The sequence below is a fragment of the Coenobita brevimanus genome, chromosome 112, assembly GCF_032717465.1.
Source record: "Coenobita brevimanus isolate Jiangsu-jjx chromosome 112, ASM3271746v2, whole genome shotgun sequence".
NCBI lineage: Eukaryota > Metazoa > Arthropoda > Malacostraca > Decapoda > Coenobitidae > Coenobita > Coenobita brevimanus.
In genome coordinates this window covers 11,591,939-11,613,858 of record NC_137065.1, presented here as the reverse complement: position 1 = coordinate 11,613,858, position 21,920 = coordinate 11,591,939, and the positions used below count along the sequence as shown (strand labels likewise).

Here is a 21,920-nt window from a genome sequence, read left to right as displayed (position 1 = left end):
CCAACCTCTTCTCTCCTTCCTCCCTACACCATTCCACCCTCTTCATCCCTCCTTCCCTTCACCATTCCAAGCATTTCATCCGTTCCTCCCTTCGCTATCCAAACCTCTTCATTTTTCCCTTTCTCACACCGCACAACCTCTGCTTCACTCCCATCACCCTGCAACCTGCCTCCCTCCTGACGCGTGTGTAGCAGTGAGCTTTTGCATTATCATTGCAGGATCCATGTACCAACTATATAAAAATATACAGTAATGAAGAATTATATATACAGAGCGTAACACTGAGCCAAGTGGGACGCATGAAACATATCAAAAGCATGTTCTAATATTCACTTCTGAAAATCTCTTATGAGTTTAGCCTACTTTATTTGAAACATTTAACCTTTCCTAAAATACACATAAATTTGCTTTACATTGAGAAGAGGGTAAATCATACTCTCCCGGATTTGAAGGCCACCAAAATATTGCAGTTGGATGGTTCTTATAGCCAAGGTGTCAAAAAGTGCATCTTGCTGGGTTGAGTTGCTCCAGGGTACTGACATACTTCCTTCGCACTTTACCGATGTATTCCCCCCTCCTCGCAGAATGTTGATGCTAGAAGTGCTGATGTGAGGGTTTGTAAGTCAGCAACATTGTGCGTGTAGGCTGCGAGTGCAAGTATATATGGGTGTTTGAGGTGGAAGGGAGGCAGTGAAGTAATTATAGTGGCGTAAGGTTGAGCGTGTAGTTATGATGTGAGGAGTGGGGAGGATTGGTGCAAGGCTGTGAGTCTGGAATTGTGGGTGTATTGGTGTCCGACAAAGGCAGGACAGTTAGACTCTTGCTTTGAATCATGCACACCCAACACTTCTTCATATCATTAGCTGTAGTATTGATGGGAACAATTATATCAGTCCCAAATTTGATGTCATCAGCAGTCTTGTAATAGCTGTTGTTTTGGCAGGTTTCCTTGAATTTTTTTGCCAATATTGCAATACAGATTTCGAGAGCAAGCATTATAATGTTGCTGAAGTTTTACGGAGATGAACTGGCAATGGCAGACATGGAACCAAGAACAGCACCGACACCCTCAGTAATACAACCACTGAAATAATATCCAAATCATTGATTTTAAAAATGTATATAATGATAGTTGCGATCATTTATCAATTATCGAACAGCACGCATGACTCATAGTTTTATTAGCCGGATATATATATAGATGTTTAAACAGATATATAAAATGATAGGCAGATAGACAGACGGGGATAGATATGATGTCCACCATTTTTTTCCATGACCATCAACACCATTATCATCAACGGCAACATTTGAATATTCCATTTCATCACATTAAAGTTAGTTGTGCACAAGCATTCATGAGCCTTCAGTAGCCCAGAGGAAATTATACTCAAATATTATTTACTGTCGATCGTAGCAAGACGAGAGCCACCCTAGTTCCGACTGACATCAGTAGTTACATGTTCCATTTTTATATTCATCCATTACTGTTTCCTCCTATCTTGTAATATCTGTCATACCTCCTTTCACTCAAGCAAACATTTTTAAACATCCATACTCTTCTTCCCATTGTTTCTGAATTGTACTTCGCTCATAAAGTCCCTCCATTTCTTGAGTATTTGCCACATCCCTCCCCTCCCTCCCCCCACACACTTCGCCTTGTTTGTATTTGTGCCGTTTTTACTGTGGTTTCACCCATTTCATTATATTATTCCTCTTGTATGCTGAATCATCTTCTCTAAGCTGCTTCTTTCCTCAACCCCGCCACACATTTTCAACACCATTTCATCCAATTTACACTCCCCACATAGGTCTCATTCTCCCATCTAACACAGTTTGTTCTGTCTCGTTTACTCTCACCTACTCACATATTTCTCCCATGAATCTCTCACAGTTCTCCCACGTGTCTCTTGCCCTCTCTTTTCTATCAGTAACATACCACCCGGCTAATAATTCTGAATTCCCTCACATCCATTTCGCTTCCCTGCTCTCCCTCTCACAATTTTCTGTATTCACTCCTCCCTGTCACTTTATCAACAACCCCTTTCTCGTTTGCTCTCACTTTCTTTTCACATTTCTCCCACAAGTCTCTCACCCTCCCTCTCTTAACAGTAACATAAGACTAACACTTACCTCACTTGGGGGAGGCGGTGGCTGAATCGGTAATGAGGCTGACTGCAGTCCTAATGGACCCAGGATCAGGTCCCGGCTGGGGCAGGGAACAGCCTAAGGATTTGAATTTCATTAAAAAGCAGACTTTACTGATTTACCAGAAGACGCGCCGACATGTCGTAAAAATACCCCCACTAATACAAGTGCACAAGTCCTGTATGAGACAACCCTAGCATGTTTTCAGTATGGACGGTGGATGTTAGCTCCAAAGTAGTGACATGTGGAGGTGTTTAGGAGAACTACTGGGCCTTGGGATAGGCCCTGGAGCCTTTGCCCGGAGTCGGACATAGAAAAAAATAGCAGTTCAGAATTTCCTCATATCCTCTTTCTCCTCCATTTTTCCCTCAGCAGTGTAATTTCTTTTTCGAGCTGTCAAATCTACATCACTCTTCGACTGGTCCCAATTACGTTTCCTCTTACATATCTTTCACATGGTTTTTGCCGTCTCCTTATCACTATCAAAAGTTTCTCCTCTCCCCTTACTCACTCTCCCAATCTTCTCTCCTTACCTTTTGTTTGCTTTTTTCCCTGTCATTTTTCAGACAATCCTATTTATCTTTTAAATTTCAGGTTTGATATCACCAGCTCTGGTTATACATTCTGTTACCTCTTCACACCAATATTTCTTTACCTTTCCACTTTTAATTTTTTGTGTCTTTCTCCTTTTTTTTTTTTCCTTTTCTGCCCGTCCTCCCACCCCTGCCTTTATCTTATTCTTCATTTATCAAAAATTTTCTTCCCCTACCTTTCAATATTCTTTCTCTATTTACGCTCTATAATTTCAGTGTCCTGTACTTGTTTCAGCACTGCCTGCCTTCCTCCTTTTACTTCCTCTTCCCAGTGGCATTTTTTTTCATTTTGACAACACCCCCTCTTTCCTCGTCATACACATCACACCCTTCACTCCCCTTTTTTCATTTCCTGCACTAATCTCCCTCTCTCTCTCTCTCTCTCTCTCTCTCTCTTACTTGTGATCACGTATTAGGCCTATCATTTCATTGCACACCGTCTTTTCTTCAGACCTTTTTAATGTCGCTCCATGTAGCTTTTTCTCTTTATTTTCTTACCTGTCATTGTCCCCTGGTTTTATTACCAGAGTGTGTGTCCGTCTCTTATTCTACCTGATAATGTATTTTTACTTTTTTTTCGTTTACTTTCTCTATTTTATTCTAAGTTGAAGCTTCAGTACATCTCCCGCTCCTAAGTTCTCAGATTCCTTCCGTCTTCGTAACCTGTTCACTACATCTTTTCGTCCTTTATTTTGCTCTGTCGTTCTGACACTTCTCTCAACCATTCCTTCCTCTTATAACATATTCTCCCTTCTTATCTCTATCCACCCGCCCCAGTATCGCCCTACTTCCTCCGTCTTCTTATTTCTCCCAGTCTGTCTACGTTCTTTTCTCTCCACCTCATCCGCTTTTCTTATCTCTCCCTGTCTCCCCTTCTCCCTGTTCTTTTCTTCATACCTCCCTTCTTCCTTGCCGCCTCACATTCATACTTCTTTTTCCTGACTCGAAGTGCATTCTCTTCCTTTCTGCCTCTGTTTCTTCCCACCACTCTCTCTCTCTCTCTCTCTCTCTCTCTCTCTCTCTCTCTCTCTCTCCTGCCTACCAGTATAAGATGAGATCCTTTTGCCAATGGTGTTAATTAGGACACAGCGAGGGAAACAGGATAACTAAATGCATTGCATGTTGGAGAGAGAGAGAGAGAGAGAGAGAGAGATAGAGAGAGGTAATGACCTTTCACCCCAAGCCATTCACCATAAAGCATAATTGGTGTCCCTGGTGAATACATCCGCCTCTCATACATCAGGCCAGTGTTTGTGCACCAATGACATGTACATCACACCACATTCCTCACGCTAGTCCTGCTTCACATTTTACCTGCTAGCTGATAACCCCTCACTGGCATGGCATCTTTATTTATTTAATTGTTGGCTCCTTTCATGATAGCGTCTACTCTAGTATTATATTTATGTTCGCATTTTCAGTCAGCTTAAACCCCTGCAACACGAGGTTATGGTTTTGCTTCATTATTATCCTTTATGTATTGTTTATTTATTGTTAATATCTCCAGCTGAATATAAAAAAAAATAATAAAGATCTCTTACTGAGGGATTAATGACGGCAATATCTGATATTCCTCGTTCGAAATGACTCTCCTACGCTTGATATAATCGTCTGGAGGCAGCAAAAATAAACCGAACAAATTATGTTATTGATAAACTGATTAAACCCCTTTAGCCTGAGGAAGTAATTTGTATATAGTTCTTGCAAATTTCAGAGGACATTTTAGGCTGAGGTTCTTATAAGTTGATGGGTGGAATATTGATTTAAGTAATTCCTGTATACCTAAAGGTTTGCCTAAGATAAATGCAATCGTCTGTATGTAGCACAACCACAACAAAAACATGTCGCCGGATCCAAAGGGTTAACCCTTTGACTCCGATGACGTCTTTATCACTTTTTTCTTTCATAATTGGGACAATTGTCGGATCTAATTCCAGCTAACGACAGGCGCTTTTATTAACTGGAGTGTGATGCACAGGAGCCTGGGAGTGCTAATACTGTCACCATAAACCCTCACAGATTAAGGCACTTCTAGTACAGTATTCGAGATAACGAAAAGGAGTATATTTCCCTGAGGGTGAGCCATAGCAGACTGAGTGTTGACATTATTTATCTCCATCACATATAAGCAGAATAACAGTTTGCAATATTTCATCAGGTTGATTAACCACCTTTAAGAGCAAGGCTTCGTTGACAAGTCGCCAGTGCAGATATAAAGATGTGAGACCACCATATACAGTATAGTGATGTTGACAAGTCGCCACTGCAGATGTAAAGATGTGACACCGCCATATACAGTATAGTGATGTTGTTGACAAGTCGTCACTGCAGATGTAAAGATATGAGACCACCATATACAGTATAGTGATGTTCCCTTCGGAAACCCACACTCCGACCCATTGATATGGGGGCGACAGTGAGTTTAAGTTTATGCGGCCAAGATGGTTGACAAACAAATACTATATATACTGTTAGTAGTGATCTCATATCTTATACACCCACAGCGGCCACTCACTTGATAGAGTATTGCCTACTTCTTCTTTCTCTTTTATCATATTTTTTTCTGTGTCTGCTCTCTTCTCTTTACACATCTCCCGTTTCCTGTCATTTTTATCACTCTTCTTTCCTTTTCAGGTGACTTTACATTGAGCGACAAGCCTAATGATTTCCTGTAGGCCAAGAAACCATTTACAACCCTGGGTGGTAAGTATATAACCAACACATACGTGTTCCCTCTACTTGTCAACAAGTGGGTTGGCAGAGGGTTAGTGCCCTTCCCCATACAACAACCAACTCAGAGGCAACAGCCACCCCTTACGGGATTGTGGCATCTGGCTATAGACAGATAGATACTGGCGAGGTGGCTGTGAGGCCACGCTCTTATAGGCGTCTATTTGACCTGATGGTATATTGGGTCACCTCTATTAACTCTCATGGCTTAGCTAACATTTCTATTAATCTTTTGCCGGCACCAGATACTTTTAAACTGCTGATAGTAAGTCAAAGGACCCAGAGTCTTAGTCAGGCTAACGCCACAAGATTTTATTCAGATTTAGCCTGACTAAGACGTTAAGATAGGCTGTATACCTCCCCTCTTGCTAAAAAAAAAAAAAAAAAAGCTTATGTGCTGAATAAAATCGTCTGGAGGTGGCAGGGGCAAGATGCTAATGCTATTCCACAAATGAAGGGGTTAAGGTGAATGACGTTTGTGGGTTCCATAGTTTCTTCAGAAATTGGTTAGTATTATAAATGGCTTTGAAGATTTCATATCACCTCTTGTTCTGCACATTTAACCTCATTATCCTCAAGCATGTTATTGACGCAAGTAAGGTTGAAATCCTAATAGAAAAACGAACAAAATAATAATGTGCAGTTTGCTAAATAAATCGATATGGAAGAGACTCAGCGAAGTCTACTTCGCCTAAATTTGAATTATTGCTACGAACCCAACTTTTTTTTTCTTTACCTGTGTAGTCGAATTTTAAGGCCCCAGGAGAGGATGGAATATATCCTGAAATGCTTAAGGTGGAAAATGATGAGTTGATGAATGCGCTTTTGAAACTTTTTAATGTGGCTTGGGATAATGGTGGAATTCCAGAAGAGTGGAAAAATGGAGTGATTATAAAAATACCAAAAAAAGGAGATTTAAGGTTGTGTGGAAATTGGAGGGGGATAACTTTGACACCTGTAGTTGCAAAAGTCTTTTCCAAAATCTTGTTGAACAGAATAGAGCCAGTAATTGATAAAATTTAAAGAGAGGAACAAGCGGGATTTAGAAAGGGTCGAGGATGTAATGATCAGATTTTTATTGTAAGGCATCTAATGCAGCAAGCTAATGAGATGAAAATGTCACTTAGTATGTGTTTTGTGGATTTTGAAAAGGCGTTTGATAGTGTTTCACACGGAGCTATGTTGAAAATTATGAGATTCTATGATATACCAGAAAAGTCTGTAAATAATATTAGAAGCCTGCATGAAGGTTCTCATTGTAAGGTTATGGTGGGTGGTTCTTTGAGTGATCCATTTGAAGTTAGGTCAGGAGTGATTCAAGGAGGAGTTCTTTCGTCTCTGCTGCATGTTATGGTTACGGATTATGTTATGAGAAAGGTTGTAAGGAGGACAGGTGCAGGAATTAACTGGAAAGAAAATAAGAGGCTGAAGGATTTGGACTATGATGATGATATTGAACTGATTTGCGGAAGTATTTACGAGATACAGAGGGTGCTTGATTGTCTGGTGGAGGAAGGAGAAAAAGTGGGATTGGTACTAAATTGTGGTAAAACTGAAACTATTAATATTAATGAGGAGAGCCAAATCGATTGTGAAATTGGGAATAATGTGTTGAAGAATGTATAAAATTTCAAATATCTGGGAACGATTGTATCATCTAATGGATAATTAAACAATGAAATTGATTAGAGGATTAGACAGGCTTGGCGAGCTGTTGGAATGTTGAAATCTGTTTGGAATAATAATATGCTTTCGGTACATACTAAAGTAAAAATTTACAAGTCCATGGTTAGACCAAGTTTAATATATGGGCATGAGTCATGGTACAGTACAATTGCAGCAGATCAGAAAGTATTAGGATTTGATGATAAAATACTGAGAAGGATTCTTGGGGTAAAGTGGCAAGACAGTTACAAATGAAAGAGTAAGAGATATTTTCAGTTCAAGAATGTGTGAGACTGTCTTGCTGGAAATGGCTGAGGCACATATATAGAAAAGAAGGCAGTTTAATACAGGATGTGCCAGAGTGGACTGCTAGAGGAAGAAGATGCCGAGGTAGGCCTAGGGAGACCTGGTTTAGAACGATGAAAAGAGAAGCAGGAGAGGAGTGTTGGTGGGACCTGAAGGAGATGGTAGGAGATAACTATTGGTGGAGAGAGTTCATCGAGGCCCTATGCATCCCGTGGGGTGCTACAGGAAATGACTGATTGATTGATATGTATATATATATATATATATATATATATATATATATATATATATATATATATATATATATATACATAAAAATATATCTTCACACACATATATACATACATATATATATACCCACAAATATATACAGACAGATATACACACACACACATATATATATATATATATATATATATATATATATATATATATACACACGGGTATATATTTATATATAAAACAGCGAGAGAGAGAGAAAAAAAAAAAAGAATAGGAAATAGAATGAATACTCGCGAATGAAAGAATGTAAAAATGTGGGTTCAGATGAGAAAGATATCATCAGCGTTAGTGTAATAGATAAAATACGGATGAGAATAGCGTGGATGATGAGGCACTATATTGAAACAAAAATTGGGGAAAAAAAGCCAGTTATTAAAGTTACAACACTGTGTGTGTGTGTGTGTGTGTGTGTGTGTGTGTGTGTGTGTGTGTGTGACTCTGGGCATAGGCTTCACAGCCTGCTCCCAAGGAACAGTAGTCCTCCTACATTTCATACACCTCTACATGTCACCATGTTTACTCTGATAGAATTCAAATCTTCACAGATACAGTTTTCTCACTTTCTCTGTTTCCACCATTATATTTCCGTTATTTTCGTACGCGATCATCCTTGGTATATTTTTTTCTTAATTTCCTCTTGCACCAAGAGTCTTGTTTACTTTTCTTTCCGTACTTTGCCATAATTTTGTTTTTAGTCTTTTCTTGTGAAAGTTATAGCTGAGACTCTGGGAAATGTTAGTTTTAATTATTATGCAAACCATAAAATTTCATAGAATTTCATCATACCAGCCTTCTTTCTCACCTAAGGATTGGGTGGCATAATATCCATAACAAAGAAACGAAGTACGAAAGTGGCAGAAACATGGGCAACATGTCCAGTGACACAGGCCACGCAGTATTTTGTCTCTGGGGTCCTCGCTGCACCTCACAAACCTAACTATCTGCACATATGTTGAGGGCAATGTTACTTATTGATGCGCTTCACATACACTTTACAGGCACACACAACCCAGGAATAAACATTTCAGAAAATGCGAATTTCAAGAACATTTTTCTCTCCCTCATAATAAATACATCAAACTGATAACCGCATTAGAGTAACAATAAGGTCTGTGGGTGGTCATTAATCGTTGATGATAAACATTGCTTCATTTATGTTAATGTTAATACTAATAATTAATTGCCTTTGCACCCAGTTTAGTATGATATCATCAGAGGAAGGGAAGATGAGTCAAATACAGGAAGAAAATAATGAGAATCAATGATGGGAACAATGGGCTAGACAGCATGGAGGCGTCGAGGGTGGTGAGAGGGGAAGGGAGAAACTGACACTGCGGTGAGAGGGACGAGGTGAAGGGACACAGCTGAGGGCATGGGAAGAGGGATGTGGTGGGTGAAAATGAGAGATACAAAGGCATGAACAGGAAGGGTGCTGATGATTTAAAAGCATTGTATAACTGGACGGACACACACACACACACACACACACACACACACACACACACACACACACACACACACACACACACACACACACACACACACACACACACACACACACACACACACACACACACACACACACACACACACACACATAATCAGGCGAAGTGATAAATTTCACAGATATATTATCGATAAAAACTGGAACATATTCTTCCTGCTTGCTTAGAAAGAAACGACTATGCCAACTGATATTATGAATTCCAGACTACATTAGCCCAGTCAATAAATACACGATAAATAACTGACACATCGTTTGCCACTATAATAAAGAACAAAAATATTGTGTGCGCCTCTCGGGTTGAGAGGGTTGAACTGTCCCACACATTCATTTCATGGTAATAAATGGATATAACTGAACCTGCAGTGCTTACACTGAAAGCTTTATAAACAGTGACAGACTAGACAGCCCTAAGGCAATTTGACAGGAGCAGAACAAAGGAAGAAGTCGTGAGGTGAATTGTCTTTGCTGGCGCTGTCCAGAAACCTTCAGGAAGTTTTGTGCTGCAGAGCTGTGACTGAGGCGCCTTGGGGCAGACTAGGTAATGAGACTGGCGGCCGGGTATCGGGTGGAGGAGAAGGACAGGGAGTGAGGGTGGTGGGGGTTGGAGGAGAAGGACAGGGAGTGGGGGTGGTGGGGGTTGGAGGAGAAGGACAGGAAATGAGTATGGTTGAGGTTGGAGAGCAACAGGCGAGATACGTATAACCAGACCGTGTGGATGTGTCAGGGCACTTCATTACAATGTTATTTGATTATTCTTTGCTTGCTTCGATGAAATAGTTTTTATTTTTATTAGAAACCATTCACAACTCGACCAGCCAAGCTGTTTACTGCAGGGCACTTGGTGCTGTCAACCCAAAAAACCTCCCCCCCCCCCTCCCCAAGAAAAAATAAATAAAAAGACCTTAAAGAGGTCACTGTATGAGTTTGACTTAGCAATGATATAGAATTTTTACGTATAAATACCTCTATTTAAATATTTTTGTGAACTTTAGCCATTTTTAAAAGACTCCATGTTAATAAGAACTCGAAACAAGACCGTCATGTATTTAATGTAGGTCATTAAAAAGTCTTCAGTGTTAAAAAAAAAATCAACTTAAGAATCTGTCAATATGACTCACATTCCTGGGCATCATCATACTGAATCCCAGGATGGCCCCTACAACAGTTGTTGAGGCTCTATGACGGCTTTACAGGGCTAATATCAGATGGATTTCAGTGTGTAACTGAGTGGCAGAGTTCTTAGGCTGGCCTCTGTAAAGGTCTGGCAGTAAAGTAATTAATAATGGTTATATTCAGCTCCCTCAAGTCAAAGGCTGTTCCCAGATTAATAAAACGGACGGCATAAAAATATGTAATGAGCATGTATATAAAGTAGCAGCAGTAGTAGTAGTAGTAGTAGAAGTAGTAGTAGTAGTAATTATAAAAATAATAATAATAATAATAATAATAATAATAATAACAATAATAAAAATACCCATTATTGTTATTATTATTATTATCATTATTTATTGTTAGTATAATTATTATTATTATTATTATAAAAGAAGAAGGTCATATGGAGTTGGCAGTACTGGAGTTAACGGGTGTGACCTGTATACAGTAATACGTATGCAGCTAATGATGGAAGTTGTGAGAAGACGGAACTAATACAGATGAGGTGAGAGCAGGTGGACCGAGGCAGCGGTAGTGTTTGTTGTGATGCATTAATTATTCTGATCTCCAATGACGTAATTTCCGCTATAATTTTGCTAGCTTCAACCCACTTGGTTCATTGCAGCTTTTACTGTATTACTGTATTCCCTTTTATTGGAAGAGATCTTGTCTACGTTGAATACATCGTTTGAAAGTAGAGACAATTAACCAAGTAAATACGGCACTGAAGAGGTTAAATAGATTTTACTCTTGTAATGCTATGGAGCCGATATACACTGACATACACAATACAAAGGAGGGAGAGTTGAGTTCAAAAGTTCCCTGTACATGTGACTGAAATATCAGCTTTAGTAAATAAAGAGACACCACTTATGTAATAATATAGTCTGACTGCTACTAAGAGGCTTCAGGTCGCTCAGGTAGATGTTCCATGACGCAGACTTATAACTGTTGTCATATCCTACATAACATGTCGCCCTCTTTACCATGGGATTTTGAATTCAAGTTTTCAAGCATAACATCTAGGAAAAGTAAAATGAGGATGAATACCGAATGTCAAACGAAACGCAAGAGATGATGGTTGTGCAAAATACTGAAAAACACCAGTCCTTAAGACCAGTGATACTCGCAATATAACCAAAAGAGCAAGACAAGGAGGGAAAAATAGTTAAAAGGCCTGAGAAGAGCAAATAGACTGACTGACCGTCTTATGCGTATGTGCAAGAGAAACATATTGTACAGTGGATAACATACAATTATAGCAAATTATCAACCTGGCGAAGTAGGATATCATTTTTGGCACCTCTCCCTATACGGTTACGCGAAATTCGACGTGTGTGTGTGTGTGTGTGTGTGTGTGTGTGTGTGTGTGTGTGTGTGTGTGTGAGAAAGAGAGAGGGAGAGAGAGAGGCCAAAATTAGTCTAAGTGAAGTCACTGTTAACTCTGTCGTCTGTACAACTGCGGTATTCTATTTCCGTTCATGCCAGATGATGTTAGTTAGCTGAGAGTGTGTCATAGAAACCTAAGAGTTTTAAGACACTTTTCGCTTCCTTATACTCTTTTTTTCTTCATTCTGTTTGGCTGTGTTCCTCGTCACTCATCCATTTTTACTTAGCTCGCTCAGGTTCTCACATTTATGTTCACTTTTCACGCCTGTCACTAACCCATTTAATCAGTTTTGTTTGTCTCAATAACTTACTCTGCTGTGTTAATCTGAATCACCTTCTCTTTGCAAGTGACTCTCTCTCTCTCTCTCTCTCTCTCTCTCTCTCCACTTGCCTCCAGGCCCAGGAAAACATGTAGGATAATAGCCAGGATGATGTGAAATTCCTGAACATTGGCAGCGAGTAATGATTACGAAAGGGACGGTAGTGGAAGAAGGGAGGAAGGGAGAGAAAAAGGCGACGGGGAGGGAAGATGAAAAGCAAGGCTGAGTGGAACAGGAGCTGCTGGGAGGGAAGTGAGGCAGAAGAGAAACAAACTTTGGAGAGGGTGGAACTGGGGGGAAATATGAGAGGGGAGTATAGGGTGAGAGGCTGAGGAGGAAAACAAATTGGAAAAGGGAAAAGTTGGAAGACTGACGTGGGGGTGAGGGAATAGTAGCGCGAAAGGAGTAACAAGAAAACAAACAGTAAAAAGGAACGCAAATAAGGACCGACCTTTAGAATGGTGGAGGAAAGGCAGTTTTGGAAAGCCATACGGAGAAGACGGAGAGTCGTATGCATTCCTTTCAAACATCATTGTTTATTGTTTCGCTCATTTTCGGTTTACTTCTCAACTTACCGGCACTTCCCTTTGAACAGTTCTATTAGTCTCTTTCCTCTTCCTTCCCTGTTCCATAGTCTTCCTCTCCCTCAAGCCCAGCGGTTTTCAACCTTTTTAGGGTCGCGCCCTTTTAGCCTTGGTCCACATCTCCACCCTCTCCTCCCTTCTACCCTCTTCCTGCCACCATCTGACTAAAAACTTATTCTTGAATTACTGTTGTTCTTATTGCTGCGGATATTAACCCAGTTGAATAAAGGCTGAATTAGCCCTTCTCCCGTGGTCCACCATCCCTGTCTTCGGGGGAATGGGGTGGGGTGTTCAGGGATGTTTATATACCAGGCTCTGAGTCGCAAGGTTTTGAGCCACGACGTGAAGGCGTCCCTCCTCTACCCCTGCCTTGTCCAAAAAAGAGAAATTAGATCCCTATTTTGTTTTTAATTAACTTCTAAACTAAAAGAAATACATATAAGGAACTGGATAGCACACAACACTTTAAAATATTTGATAGCGATTTCTTGCTACTGATCTTGAATGCGAGGCCTCGTGTCAAAGAGAAAAATTCATATGACCATAGTATTCACGTTTCTTTTCTTTTTTTTTCTGCATTTTGTTTTGAGAGCGACCAATGCGGTAAACATGTCCTCATAAAGATACTTGTTTATGGACATTGATAGTTAACAAAATGCACCACTTTAACACAACACTGACACAGGAAAGATCATAAACATTGCCAAATGGTCAGAATTACCACCACATCTTTATCAATACCACCACATGGTCGTAAGCACCACCACATGGTCATAAACACCACCACATGGTCATACACACCACCACATGGTCATACCACCACAAGGTCACAAAGCACCACAATAACTCATAAACATCACAACATGGTTCTGGTCATGAACACCACCACATGGCCACACAATACCACTTGGTCTTGGTTACAAACACCACCATTTGGTAATAATAATAACAAACATCATTCTTTTTTATGTGACCAACTCTGGGCATAGGCTTCACAGCCTGCTATCAAGGCCCAGTAGTCCTCCTACATACCATACACCTCTACATGTCACCACTTCGGCGCTAACACCCACCGTCCATATTGAATACACGCTAGGGCTGTTTCATACAGGACTGGTGTATTGGTATTAGCGGGGGTATTTTTACGACATGTCGGCGGGTCTTCTGGTAGGTCAGTAAAGTCTGTTTTTATTAAATTCAAATCCTTAAACTGTTCCCTGCCCCAGCGGAGATTTGAACCTGGGTCCGTTAAGACTGCAGGCCACCTGTCTACCGATTGAGTTTGGTTATAAACACCACCGAGCATCACCACACCGACATTTATAATTACCATCTCTTGGCCATTAACACCATATCGTCATAAACAGCAGATAGTTGTATACACCACTGAATGGCTACGGTCATGATCGTAAATATCACCACATTATCATACACCCCATCTCATGGTCACAGACATCATCACAAATTTTCAAACATCATCACATGGTCATAAGCACTGCCTAATGGTCAAACACACCACCACATGGTCATGAACACCACCTCATAGAAATTAACATCACCACATTGTAATGAACATCACCACATAGACCAAAACACCACCACACGGTCATGTTCATAAACATATCAACATGTTCATGGTCATAAACAATACCGAATGGCCATGGAACATTGCCACTTGGCCACAAACATTAATACAGCACCTCGCCATAAACATCAAATCAACACATACTTGTTCGTTATCATAAACACCACAACATGGTCGTAAAACAGCACCCCACAGTCACAAACATCAAACCAGCACGTATATTTGCAATCTCTTTAACATTTTTTCAACTTTTGTACTTGTGAAACACTAATTTCCATTCTTTCAGTTTACAGACGTTCCGAGAGTTACTGTTTTAACTCATATAATTGTCAGTCAGTTAAAGAAACAAATACGTGTGTGAGACCGGAAGTTGTTACCTGAGGACGTGGCAGCGACTGTCACTTGAAGTTGTGTAATTTCAAATATATAGCGAAAATGGCAAGGCAGATTTGTATAGACAAGGATCGAAAATCAACTTGTTGATGTTCAGGCTTTATCAGCTTGGGTGTACTTCATCCTACAATACGAGACTTGTTGGTATATTTATCCTCTCTAAAAGATCAAAATTATTTAAGAGGGAAAAGAATAATAACAAAAATAGTAGGACGGTGGCCAGGCAACAAGAAACGAAAGAAACCAATTCACTATTCAGACACAAGGAGTAATTTGTATTAATGAGCGGAGCTGAGGCAAATTATGATACCGAATTAAAATCAAAGGGTCATCGTGACTCTCTCTCTCTCTCTCTCTCTCTCTCTCTCTCTCTCTCTCTCGTTCAGACCACTCGTTATTTTTCCTCTTGGTCTTCGTGCCACCCTGAGAAACTGCTCACTCCCCCGAGGTTGACAACAACTGCTTTAGCCTAAGTCAGTTTATATCCATTTTATATTCGGCTTTGGTATATGAAACGAAGGTGAGTGGTTCTCGGTACAGTGCTTCGAGCCTCAATTCCCTCAGACCGGTAAAGGCAATCATTACCCGGGGGAGAGTGGAGCAGTGACGGTGGCAGGAGGCTGAAAATAGCTGGTGTATCTCTCTCTCTCTCTCTCTCTCTCTCTCTCTCTCTCTCTCTCTCTCTCTCACACACACACACACACACACACACACACACACACACACACACACACACACACACACACACACACACACACAAACACACACACACACACGCACGCACGCACACACACACGCACGCACGCACACACACACACACACACACACACACACACACACACACACACACACACAGGTTAATACAAGATGAGCCCTTGCTCCAACCAAGGTCTCTCAGGCATCGTCCTCGATTATATTTTTTCAATAGTTTTCATACGAAATGCGTGTCTCGCTTTCGCCGATGACACAGCTATTATCCCAGAAGTCAAAAGAAACTTTCTGTTTTTAGGTAGTTATGCACTTACAAAGATGGATAGCTTTCATTTACCGCTCTGATATCGGTGAGTTTGTTTGGCCAATATAGTTCTGCGGTTAAGAACTGTTATAGCAACCAGCAGCTTTGTTCATTTGCACATCTAGGTTGGGAAATTATATTTAACATACATGGCATGCTTGAAGACATATAAAAAGAGATGGGTTAAACGATACTACCTGCTACGCGGCCCCCGAGATAATCACTAACCCAAACTTGACATGGACCTGCTCTGACATACCAAGCATGCCCATGCGAAATTTCTGCTCATTGCACCCACCGGTATGACCTGGAGAGGGTTCCCACTGTCTGGCGGAAAATCGGGCACAAAAGTGTGCATGGCTTGCGCGCAAATGATTGCACGCCGTCGTTGTCGGCTCATCATTGCTTGTCTTTCGATGTATGGCACGACGAAATCCGAGGGGGGTCGAATGTGGACACACACAAAACAACGTTTATTCGCTTAATGTATTACGTTATCAAAATGATTTTTGCCCTTTCCTTTGTAATTTATATAGGAACTTCACTGTTTGGTAATTTTTCCTCTATAATACGCGACATCAAGAGAAAATCAACGATAACACTGCATGCTTCCCTTCCATACTACTCTTAATAATTCTTCCTCTGACATGTTACCTTTATCCTCTGTTTAACCATTTCTTTACTTGATATTTTCATTATATAACTTCGTTTATGCTGTACTCTCTTTTTCTCTCAGTAGAAACTGAACACTGATTTCTCTTTCCCTCTTGCTATTTCATGCATTTTTTTAATTCCCCTCTTCTCCTGGTTTACATTCACTCCTCTGTATTAAACTTCAAAGTCATATTTTTTCCTTTTTTTAAGCACCTCTCCTTTACCAAAGAATTTGTTTCTTTCCAGGCCCGTCCAAAATCTCTCTCTCTCTCTCTCTCTCTCTCTCTCTCTCTCTCTCTCTCTCTCTCTCTCTCTCTCTCTCTCTCGTCCTTTTGACTTTCCTCATTTTTTGTCTTTTTATGTTCAGTACTTCACAATAAGCTTTCCTGCCTCATTAATTATATCGCAACACATAGTGTACCAGATCTTCGTTTACCATCTTTCTGACGTCCACAGTTTCCTCGAGACAATAGCTGTCTTGTAGGTCAGCGTTCTGCAACCGTTTTTACTTCACCGAGCATTATTCAATTTGTTGAGCTCTTACAGCACACTTAAATAAAAAAAATACTTAGCACGATAAGTATCAGCATCGCAAAGATGTTCTTATCTAAGTCATTAGGGAAGGAAGCCACAATTGGTAGGTGTATAGTCCCGAGTATTTAAAGTAACGTAATGATTTTTTTATGTACAAGGAATTAAAAAAAAAATATGAAATAAAGATTACTTAGAATACATGCACTATTTTGCACTGGCATACTTCACATGGGATAATTTATCAAACTATTTTTTTCTCGGAAAATATAATCAGCAGTTTTACCGAGAGAGGTTATTAAATGAACATTTTTACTAAAATTTATATGTCCAGTGACACGTAAAATAAAAATTATCAATTAAATTTTCTCTAATGATAATGTAAAAGTGTTTTGCCAAGATAAAAAATGGATGTGATACTCTCATAGAAAAGTAATGAGAAATTTGTTCATATTTTGAGAAGCATCTGGTGCTTAATATATAGTTCTCTTATAAAGAGATTTACACGAAGTTCCTTACAGGGTGGCTTGAAATTCTGTTCTTTATAAAAGCTTAGTTAAAACTAATGTTGCTGTTGTTGTTGATTCTCTCATTAGAGAAGACCGGGCCTTGCTGTAGCCCGGTTGGTGGTGGTTGGCTTGAGTGGGGTAAAGGGGAAGACAGGGCCTGGGGATTGCCCAGTACACGACCTGTCTCCTGGCTGAGTTTGTGGTGTGTGTGATTAAAACTAATGTTGTTGCAAATGACAATATCACGTCGACTTTACACTCGGAGATCGTTGGGTATTCTCTCTTCCGCTTTACACATGTGTTTAAGGGTACTTTACTGAATTTCAGTTTGAGGTCACAGTAGTTCTTAATATCCACAGGTTCCTCTCGTGACTTCAGAGAGAAGTAATCAACTGATGCCTCAGCAGCTGAAGCATAAAGGATCACGAACCGAATCACACTGTTATGTACAACACAAGAGCTTTCTGCTGAGATATTTCTTCAGAGTTTATTAATACCCCAATGTCAGAGTAAACTCTTATAATAACACTAAAGCATCAGCAGCGAATGCCCCTACATATGCAAGACTCAAGGGCCAAGGTGATTTCACGCACCAAAACGTTCTACATTTGTCCGAATGAGACAGTTCTTGGCGGCGGTTTCTTAAGTAGCCTCATCGTTTTACAGAAATATAAGAAAATGAACAGATATTTTTGATATGTCTGTTTACTTATTTCCAAAACTAACTTATGTATGCCATGAATATATTAGCATTAGTGTCCGATAAATATATTAGAGAGAGGAGGGTAATGTACCATGGCACACCAGGAAGCCAACAGCGGCACACTGGTTGCGGTCACTGCTTTAGGTGGTACAGGGACTACGGAGCACCTCTTCCTTGGCGATTTATTGTTATATTACTCCTTAGTATTTCTTGTTAGTTGCTTACTTCTTTGTGATACTGGCAAATTATGATCAATAATATACAAGTGCTTTTAAAGTGTAATGTACATAATAAATAGCTAAGGATGAGGTGATACGTAATCTCCAGTTCCACTTTGAATACAAGTGTTCAAAAAATCATAGGCACATCCACAATTTACAGTTGCCTTTTGAGTGTGGCAGAAATCTCATGATGCCACCGGTGGCTTCAGTTAGTTGCCTCCCATAGTTTTCAAAGGAGCCTTTAAACGAGGCCACTGCGGTTGCCCGGCCGGCACCCAGCTCCTGGCGGTGGCTCGCACGCCCCACTAGTGTCCGCCACTGACGGTTGCTGCCATTCGCTGTAAAGCATTTTTTCAAATCGGAGCATTCATTCGGCGCCACCAGTTGCCGGCCCCTTCACACTGGGCCACCAATGGAGGCCACTGGTGGCGGCCACCGGTGGCCTCGTGTGAAAGCGGCCTAAGACAGTCATTTTCAACCGCGGTGACCAAATTTCATTCACCTTATCCAAGCAGTTTTTATTTTACACAGGCCACTGGTGAAAGCAAAATAATGCGTCTTCATCCTACAGCAGCACGTCTACGTGATTAACATCATAATTTCTTGTTGATTTGTTACTCCTCTGCATTGAATTTTTGGTTAAGTAAATAAAGAAAGAGTAAAACCATCCTGGGGCGCTCTTGGCTGAGGTAAAGAGTGGTCCGATTTAGCTGACGTGGGTCACTGTTGATTAAAATGAGATTAAAGGAAAAAATGAACCAAGGTATGTCAAGTTTTATACATTGTTGTTGTCGATGTGAAATGTGAGGGCCCTTAATATGTACAATTGTTTATTTTTCTTATAATGTTAATGTAATAACGGCTCAGCATTGTTATTATTATTATTATTATTATTATTATTATTATTATTGTTGTTGTTGTTGTTGTTGTTGTGTTGTAGTTATTTTTATTGTTGTTGTTGCTGCTGCTGCTGTTGTTTTTGTTGTTGTTGTTGCCATTAGATGGTGTGGGGAAATGGTTACTTCTCAGAAGTTGCTGTGCAAGAAAACAGGCTGCCACAGATTTTGTGTCAACCTGTGTGTAATTCACCGGGTCGGTCAGGATCACTTGATGGTCGTGATCGTCAGTTTTACCCTCCCGGAAGCGAGCTGAGAGCTCATATAGTCCGATCTAAGGGCAAGGCTGTGACCTTCACACACGCACACACCCGATCCCTTGCTCTAGGGGGACAGTAACCACCCACTTCGTCAGTGAAACTTTTCGCAACCTGGGCGAGGCTCGAACTTCCGTCTACCAGATGGCAAGCGAGAACGTTACCACTGAGCCAGCGAGGTGTGTGTGTGTGTGTGTGTGTGTGTGTGTGTGTGTGTGTGTGTGTGTGTGTGTGTGTGTGTGTGTGTGTGTGTGTACATTGATGCGTATTATGTATGAGCGGCTTCATAATGCTGCCTCCGTTCGTGGAAAGTCATTCCAAAGATGACTTTTTTTTTTTTTTTTTTTTTACAGAAGATGAACTGAGGAAGGAAAAAACAAATAAACATGATTTCATACACCAGATTACAAGTGTCCTCCATTCACAACAAATCTGGAACAGTTGGACTTAAACAGCCATACGTTGAAGTTTGGGGGGGAAACATCCTGGGGAAGCGAGTTCCAAAGAGATGTAGATCGGAGAATAAAAGAATTCTGATAGGCAGAAGTTCTGCAATATGGCAGTGTGACAATCCAGTCATGAGCTCTACCAGATGCCCGTGTAGCAAGGGGGAAGGCATGGCTAAGTGGCACAATGGATGCAACTTCGTCTGAGCATTTGCCATAGAAGTATCTGTAAAATAATGCAGTGGAGGCAACATTCTTTCTCACTTGTAGGAAGGTAGTTCATTTGTAATAGCATTTTTTTTTTTTAATCCTAACAGTTTTGCTATGAATTTTGTCCAGTTGTTTTAGTGCAACCTCTCCACATCCACTCCACAAGGGTGAGCACTATTCCAGCTGAGCTGAGAGCACACATGACTCATGTAAATTATAGCTGACTGCTCGTCAGTGAAGAAGTTGCGGATTCTGTACAATAATCCAAGTTTCTTTGAAGCAGTTTAGTGAGTAATCTAACATTGGAGGTCCAGCTGAGGGCATTGTTACGTGAAACACCGAGATTTTCAGTACTTTTAGATAGGAGTATTATAGTCTATTTGATTGACCTGTACAGCTGAGATGCATGGGCTGAGTAGGGTGTGTTTGATTCACGGCTGCTAATTGGTCGCCGATGATGTAAATCTACAGCTGTTCTTATTTTAGCATATATATATTTATATTTGTAAATCATTTATAAGCAGCCAGTTGAAATGTGGAATAATTTCCGAAGCTAGAGAGACTAAAATTAGCTTTAAATGTTTACCGTTATCAAAGAAAATTAAAGCTGATTATAAAGTTTCATAAAACGACGAGTGACGTATGAAGTAAATTATCCACCCACGGTGTACACCCAAGTCCCCATAATTGCACTGCATCCACCCACGGTGTACACTTATGTCCGCATGTTGTACTATAATATCCACCCAGGGTGTACACCTACGTTCTCATGTTGCATAAGAATACGTGCCTGCATTTGCTTCAATGATATCATCGTCGGCCAATCAGCAGCCGCTTATCAAACACACCCTACTTGCCCCATACAACTCAGGTGCACAGGTAAATCAAATAGACTATAGTATCACTGAATACAGGAATCAGGCAATATCTGTCTATTGATAAACTGTGCTGTATATACTTGGTTTTCCTAGCATTCAGTAAGACAGTGTTATATTGTCCTCGTTCAGTGATCTTAGACACTGTAAGTATTGATTAATGGACAGTGCTGTTCTGAATTGTGTGTTAGAGAAATTAAACTTTGTGAATGGGTGTTTAAGTGTGAATGAAATCTGAAGTGCTGAGTCATCTGGATATGAATGGGTGGGATTATGGGTGACAGATAAGAGATCATTAATGTGAAATGGAAATAGGGTTGGATCCAGAACTGATTCTTGAGGCACGCCAGCATTAATAGAGTGAAAATTGGAATACACATCATCCATTTTTACACTTATCTTTCTGTCACCGAGATTTGAGGAAATCAATGGAACAAAAGATGATAGGCCATAGCAAGGGAATTTGGACAGCAGAGAACTGTGCCACACTCCTTTAAAAGTTTTAGAAATATCACGGGCTACTGCATGGTTTTCTCAGTATTGGTCAGTTGACTGATGGATGGTATGAGTCAGGAGACTGAGTATTTCAACAATGGATCTTTCGTGGAGAGAACCATACTGTCTGTGACTAATTAGGTTGCTGAATTCAAGATGTTTAACAATGTGATTATTAATATCAATCTCAGATACTCTACCAAGTGAAGATGTGACAGCTATTGGTCAGTCCCCCAGAGGACTCAATTTCTTTGGAACTGAGTGGATACTGGCTTCTTTCCAAGAATTTGGGAATGAAGATGTACTCATCCATAGTCTGAACAATTAAGCTAGAACAGGTGTAAGTTCTGGGGAACACTTTCTCAAAACTATTGGAGGAATTCCATCTGGCCTGGAGCTATGTTGGTTGGTAAGTTGTCTAGAATGAATTTGCGTATCTAGTCTGTATCTTAAA

At 40.4% G+C, this 21,920-nt stretch overlaps 1 pseudogene; it reads right to left on the bottom strand.

The window, feature by feature from the left end:
* The window catches only part of LOC145418075 (KRAB domain-containing protein 2-like), a 121,448-nt pseudogene that overhangs the window by 75,294 nt on the left and 24,234 nt on the right, over positions 1–21,920 (bottom strand).